This window comes from Triticum urartu, chromosome 1A (genome assembly GCF_056163025.1).
Source record: "Triticum urartu cultivar PI428250 chromosome 1A, HENAU_Tu73, whole genome shotgun sequence".
In the NCBI taxonomy this organism is placed as follows: Eukaryota; Viridiplantae; Streptophyta; class Magnoliopsida; order Poales; family Poaceae; genus Triticum; species Triticum urartu.
In genome coordinates this window covers 5,750,401-5,757,583 of record NC_141873.1, presented here as the reverse complement: position 1 = coordinate 5,757,583, position 7,183 = coordinate 5,750,401, and the positions used below count along the sequence as shown (strand labels likewise).

The following is a 7,183-nucleotide window of genomic DNA, read 5'->3' as shown; positions in this document are numbered from 1 at the left end:
TGTCCCTTCGAAGAAATGTCACGCGGAGACATCCGGAGTCCTGCCTAGCCTGCTACAGCCCGGGTCACTGGAGTCCTGTTAGCCCGGTGCTACAGCCCGGATTCACACGCTGTTGACCGACATGCTCGAGGTTGATTCATGTATGCCTGTCCCCATGGGTTAGTGCCTCTTTGGGTTCACGACTAGCCATGTCGGTCCGGGTTCTTTGTCATATGGATGCTAGCGACACTATCATATACGTGAGCCAAAAGACGCAAACGGTCTCAGGCCAGATAAGGTGGCACCCGTGAGAATACCGTGCGAGAGGCCGTAAAGTGATATGATGTGTTACATGCTAGATCGGTGTGACTTGGGATCGGGGTCCTGACACAAAGCATCTTTATCTCCCTAGGGCTTTTAACAAACAAAGCATCTGGCTCCAAATCTTATCTCCTTGCGCTTTTAACAAAGCATTGGATGCAATGGGAAAGCGATAGCACAGCAAGACATCAATTATGCAAGGTGGAGGGGTCGCTCGTACATTGACTGCTGCACCACCACCATCCATCTGTAGCTGGATCCCTTCTTATCAATCAACCCATCATCTCCCCCGTTTCTCCAGCTCTAGCATGAGCACCAACAACTCCTCCACCACAGCAAGAAAACACACCCCTCCTCATCCAAGCCATGGATGTCGCGGCGGGGGCCATGACCCCCTTGATCAAGAAGCTCGGCAGCCTACTCGTGGATGAGTACAACCTGGAGAAACGCGTGAGGAAAGGCATCGAGTCTCTGATCACAGAGTTGGAGATGATGCACGCCGTTCTACGCAAGATTGGCGCCAAGCCGCCGGAGCAGTTCGACGAGCAGGTCCTCATCTGGGCGGGCAAAGTGAGGGAGCTCTCCTACCACATGGAGGACGCCGTCGACGCTTTCATCGTGCACGTGGAGGGGGAGGGCCATAACCGTGGCTCCACCAACATGAAGAACAGAGTCAAGAAGTTCCTCAAAAGGGCCACCAAACTGTTTACCAAGGGTAAGGCTCTTCACCAGATTTCTGACGCCATTGAAGAAGCTCAGCGGCTCTCCAAGGAGTTGGGCGAGCTGCGCCAAAAGTATATGAGGGACGCGGATGCCAACGGTAATGGTGATGCCATTGACCCTCGCCTGAAGGCGGTGTACAAAGATGTCACAGAGCTCGTTGGGATAGAGCACCTAAGGGATGAGTTGATCCAGAAGTTGTGTGGTTGCAATGAGAGTTCCACGGACCGCTTAAGGACCATGTCTATTGTTGGATTTGGCGGACTAGGCAAGACAACTCTGGCCAAAGCAATGTATGACAAGATCAAAGTGCAGTTTGATAGTGTAGCTTTTGTTTCTGTGTCTTGAAATCCTGACATGACCAAGATATTCAAGAAGGTCTTATATGAACTTGACAAGAGCAAATATTCAACCATCAACGAAGCTGCTAGGGACGATGGACAACTCCTTGACGAATTGAGAATGTTTCTTCAGGACAAGAGGTACATACGTAGAAGCAAATGATTATCATTATTCTTTCCAGGAGAGCATGTAATGCTAGTTAGTGAATATCGATTGTGTCCGAAGTAAGTTTTATTAAATGGAGCCTGTTATTAGGCCTTATTTTTCTGTTCTATATGCATCGTTCAATTATACACAATATATGTTTCTGACCGATTAATATTTTCTATAAAAAAATTTTGAGCCGGCAATATCACTTATTAATCATTTGTTGCTTACTTTTTGACAAAACATATATAGACCTGGTTATATTGGTTGATTTTCAAACTAATGCTCTAAAACAAATACAGGTACCTCATTGTAATTGATGATATGTGGGATGAAGAAACATGGGAACTTATCAAGTGTGCTTTCGCCGACAACTGTCTTGGTAGTCGAGTAATGATTACAACCCGCATAGGCAGTATCTCTAATGCATGTTGCTCTTCTGCTGATGATATAATATATCAGATGAAACCTCTTACTGATGATGACTCCAAAAAACTCTTCTACAAAAGAATATTTCCTCAAGGAAGTAAGTGTCCAGATGAATTGGAGCCAGTATCTAGAGAAATCTTAAAGAAATGTGGTGGAGTACCACTAGCCATCATTACAATTGCTAGTATGTTAGCAAGTTAGGGTCCAGATCAACAGATAAAGCCAAAGTATCACTGGGACAACATACTTGGCTCTATTGGTCGTGGACTTGCAGAAGGTGGTAGTGCGAAGGAGATGCAGAGAATATTGTCCATTAGTTATTACGATTTACCTTCTCATTTGAAGACTTGTTTATTATATCTCAGTGTATTTCCAGAGGATTTTGAGATAAGGAGAGACCGGTTGATATGGATGTGGATAGCCGAAGGGTTTGTGCAAGGTGGAAAACAAGAAACTAGACTATTTGAGCTCGGAGAGAGTTACTTCAATGAGCTCGCAAATAGAAACTTGATTCAACCAATAAATTTTGATGGAAGGTAGGGCGGGAGCTTGTCGCGTGCATGATATGGTGCTTGATCTCTTATGTTCCATGTCCATTGAACAAAACTTTGTTACTATATTAGATGGTACTCAGCAAAGCAAAATTGTTTCACACAGCAAGAGTCGCAGATTATCTTTTCAAAATAGCATGTCAGAGCTCACTACCCATCGGGTCGATGCCACAAGTGAGGTCAGTTGTTCTCTTTAGAACTGATATCAATCTTATCCAGACTTTTTCACGCTTTCAAGTTTTACGTGTATTGGATTTAGAAGGTTGTAATCTTGGGAAAATTCGCCATCATATTGATATCAGGTATATTGAGAATTTATTACACCTAAGGTATCTGGGGCTAAGAGGAACTTCTGTTGGTGAGCTCCCTGTGGAAATGGGAAAGCTACAATTTTTGGAGACACTCGACTTAGTAGGAAGTGGATTAGAACCGGGATCAAGTATAGTGGTTCCATCAAGTGTTGCCCTTCTAAGACATTTGATGTGCCTACATGCATCCGATGCGGTGTTACCCATTGGGATTGAGAACCTGGTTTCCTTAGAAGAGCTGACTGGAGTATTGGTGGATGGTTCTTCTAGGACTGAAAAAGAGCTAGGGCAACTAATCGAGTTGAGAGTGCTCGACCTTATTTGGAATGGGAACAATGAGAATGTGTGTAATTCTTTGGTTGTGTCCCTAGGAAAACTGTGGAAAATGCAAAGTCTAAGTATTTACTGTTACAACAGTGTAACGGTTGATGTCAGCTGGGATGGTTGGATGCCGACTCCACAGCTTCACACCCTTGTGTTTCGTGGATGCACCAGGACATTGCCTAGGTGGGTTAATCCATCATCGTTTCCCCTCCTCTCCTCCATGGATATTAAAGTGGACATAGTGCGGCCGGAAGTTGACATTTATATCCTGGGGAAGCTTCCCGCTCTTCGTTTTCTCGAGCTAGCAACCAGCAAAGCTCAACACACTCGTGTCGAAACGTTTGTCGTTGGCGCTAGCGCATTCCCATGTTTGCTAGAGTGCTACTTCCTGGGTTTTCTCACAGGGCCAGCTATGCTTCCACGAGGAGCTATGCCAAGGCTTGAAATCCTGCAGTTCTCAGCCCAAGCGTCGGATATTGCTGGCTGTGACCTGGATGTCAGCATGAGGCACCTCCCTTCCCTCCAGCAAGTATGGGTTAGCCTTTGGCTTGAGAAAGGCAGCTCTTCATATAAGTGTATGGAGAAAGCGAATGTTGTGCTGAGGCATGCAGCCTACTCCCATCCCAACCGTCCCACCCTTGTTATCCGTGATGATCGTGAGTCCTTTCTCTCAGGTTTCTTCTGTAGATTTTGGCTTAATTCTATTTTCCAAACAATATACATGCTCACTCCTTTATCTTTTTTCTCAGCTTATTATCCCAAATAACGATGACGATATCATGTTGGTCAATCTCCGGTTGCTGCTTAGCTTCTTTGGTAAGTGGGGGTGAGAGTTATTCCTTCCCTTCTTGACGTCCTGAAGCTGTTCTGGAGGTTTGCTGTGTGTTGAAGACCTCTTTTATCTTGTCAGTGTTTCAGATCGGGGTAGCGTCCATGTGACTGAATGGACTGAATTCTGAATTCCACATCCTCCCCAAGGCTGTACGTAAACTTGCCCCGATAGTGCAAGGCACAAGAACGAGGCACAAGGCGCCTCCACGATGCCGGCGTGTCCTTCTCCCCGGGCAAGCTGGCTTACTTGCCTCCGCCCCTCCCCTCGGTTCCGCCCACCATGGCTGTCTCCTGCTTTCTCGTGGTGCTTGAATCCATTTACGCTCATTTCTTTGAAACGATCAATGGTACGCTCTAGTTAGATGTTGGACTATGTCATTTTGTAAGAATTGTGCACTCCATGTGGGAACAGTGCTGTTATTTAAATCTGAAGAAATAATAATGTTGTTGATTCTTGCCTGTATGAATCTGGAACCGGAAAAATATTATTTCTTACTATGATCTTGTTTCAGTTTTTCCTAATTTATTTAGGTACGTGTTCTTATCATCTTAGTTTGGTCTTGAGTGTTTAAGGATGGCATTCTGTAAATCTCTTCAGTTCATGCTTTTGCACTTGCACATATATTGCTCTGCTTCTGAATTTGTTGAATTCGGTTTTTACTCCTGTTCCATTCCAATGCTCAGAGTGCAACAGATGAAAAATTCAAATTCCGTGAATTGCTTTTGCTCACTGAACTAGTTCGTGCCCTGGAAATGCAGTTGCAGTTTCGCTGGACAACATCGTCGTCCAGGAGCAGCACTAGCAGAATTCAGGAAAATTGATTTCATCATGCATGATTTGCTAATAATAGTTCAGTACAAACAGTACAGCCTTATGTACGTGGTTGTGTTGCACAATGATTGACACTCTGTTAGTGCTTGGTGGCCCGTGCATGCGTGGCATGCACAAGCACTCCGTTAGTACAGCAGACTACTATGCTAGTAGAGTGTGTTTACAGCAGACTACTCTGTTTTACTTACTGAATGTGTGAGCAGCTGATTATCACTCAGTGCAGACATACCGATGTACATGTGTGTGTGTGTGTGTGTGTTGTGATTCTGGGGTCACCCTTGAAGCAGAAAAGTTATATTTTCTCATTTACTGGAATTTGTATCCTATAATAGCAAGTTCAGAGCAAACTTTCCATACAGGCCTATGTCCTAAAGGTTGCAGCCTTGCTTGATATATGACAATTTATTGTTGGCGTTCGACTGAAAGGGTAACTGTCCTCTGCGTCACCCGGTCTGACGCTGTTGTGTTTACCTATTTGCTTTGTGGGAGATTTTATTGCTGCATGGACCGCTGTGTCACTGAATTTGGCCATCTTTTGAACGTACTACTTAGATTGCATCTGCTGCATTTTGCTACACTGAGCTTGCAGCCATGCCTCTGTGAACGTGTCATTCAAACTTAGAGCAAAGACAGTTAGGATGTTCTTCTGTTTGAAAAGACTTCGTTAACTCATCATTGCAGCAACCAATTTCAAACACCTCAACAGGCCGGGGCCTATAGATTTTGCTATAAATGGTTGGGGAATCATATAAGTTTCACCACTATGTATATACTATACAATGTACTACCAACAAAATGAGATATATGACCTGAAACTTGCAGCCCTCAACTCCTGGTAAATCCATTAACTTCGGTCCACCAACAGTCCTGTGCAAGCAAACTATAAGGCATACAAATACTTGCTTCAATTAAAAATTAGTCTATGTATGGATAATCTCATTTATTACAATTATTCAGGGAAAGAAATCCTGCCTAAACAGATAACATAGTACATGGGAATTATAATATGGTAACAAGGAGACAAGGACGGTCACTCTAAGCATAAGATGTCAAAACTTGACAGAAATACGGAAAATTCAGGAAGCAATAGAAACCAACCTGTAAAGTGTCTACTGAGAAATAAGATCTGTATCAGCTGCAAGTTCCTCATCAGTGCAGAATCTATTATGTCTGGTTGTCCATATCTTCACAATTCGATCAGAAAATGCAGTTAACAACATCTCCAGTTTCCAAGAATTTAGCATCACATGTGCAACCTGGGTGTTCAATGCTTTGAACGCAGATCCCATCTGCATTTTATAAACAATTACATGAAGGGCGCTCGCCTGCATTCTTCTGCATACTCAAATAAAAATCGATGCCACTCACCTTCAGTATAATTGCAGCTGAGTGCCGAGAGCAGGGCAGCTTGCCGAGAGCGGAGCCGAGGGAAAAGGTACTGGCAGCGAGTCCCCGCGCATGCATGCCTCTAAGGAGGCGGGATGCACGGCGAGGAGGGAGTTCCAGGAGGCGGCGTCCTGGCGGGGCATTTGGTCGAACACAAGGCGCGCGGCGGCGAGGCCGAGAGGGAAGGAGGCTTAGGTGTTGAGGAGGCAGTTCGAGGGCGTGGGGGAAGTTTCGCGGGACTTGGGTAAGGTGGCGTGAGATGATTCGGCGACGGCGACGGTCATTTCTTGGGTGGCGGCCGCGGCCGGGCATTTCTCTTTCTTCTCTTACGTTTCTTGGGTGGGAGGCCGAACTAGTAACAGGATCCATAGCACGTACTGAATCCCCGTCAGTACGCACGGTCGAAGACGGAGCGGGCACGAAATGGAGAGGGTGCTAGCTGCTGGGGCTTCGTCGCCGGCTTCGGCCGCCGGAGTCGTGGACGGGGGAGCCAACCTCTACGTCGCAGCACCATGCCGGGCCGCACCGTCCATTTTCCATAGGCTCCAGGCCAATCTGGCCCAGGCTGTTCTGTCCAGTCAGCCCGGCCCGTTTTAATATATTCATCAAAGCTTTACATTTGGGCCTCTCGTCTGGAACCCACCAATACAAACACACGGGAAAAAAACCATTTCCTCAAAAAAAAAGTGTGGAAACCAAACGACTGGAAAATTTATTGAAATTTGTTAAAAAACCATTTGAAATACATATGGAAAACACATGAGTTGGTATAAAATGGTTAAACTTTGCTTAAGAACAAAACATAGCTTCAACAACTTGATAAAAGTTTCAAACAAAAAGATAACGGTAGCACGCTGAACAGAGAGGAGCGGCAATCCGGTTCCTTGATTTGTTGTCTCTTCACAGTCATTTCTGACCACTATCCTCTTACACTGGACTGCACGCCGTGATCTTCGTATCGGCAGTGATTCCATTTTCAGAGATTTTGGCTCAAGAGGGATGGTTCCAAGGAG

The 7,183-nt window shown here is 45.3% G+C and overlaps 1 long non-coding RNA gene and 1 pseudogene across 2 annotated transcripts; one reads left to right on the top strand and one right to left on the bottom strand.

The window, feature by feature from the left end:
• The first annotated feature begins 506 nt into the window (after positions 1-506).
• LOC125541315 (disease resistance protein RGA5-like) lies at positions 507-4,415 on the top strand (annotated as a pseudogene). The gene is made up of 3 exons (XR_015615851.1): positions 507-1,502; positions 1,812-3,777; positions 3,871-4,415. The product of XR_015615851.1 is annotated as a disease resistance protein RGA5-like (transcript).
• LOC125543394 (uncharacterized) lies at positions 4,031-6,683 on the bottom strand. The gene is made up of 3 exons (XR_015615881.1): positions 6,153-6,683; positions 5,883-6,073; positions 4,031-5,651 (listed from the first exon to the last, which is right to left on the bottom strand). It is a non-coding gene; the product is annotated as an uncharacterized LOC125543394 (long non-coding RNA).
• Positions 6,684-7,183: the final 500 nt, after the last annotated feature.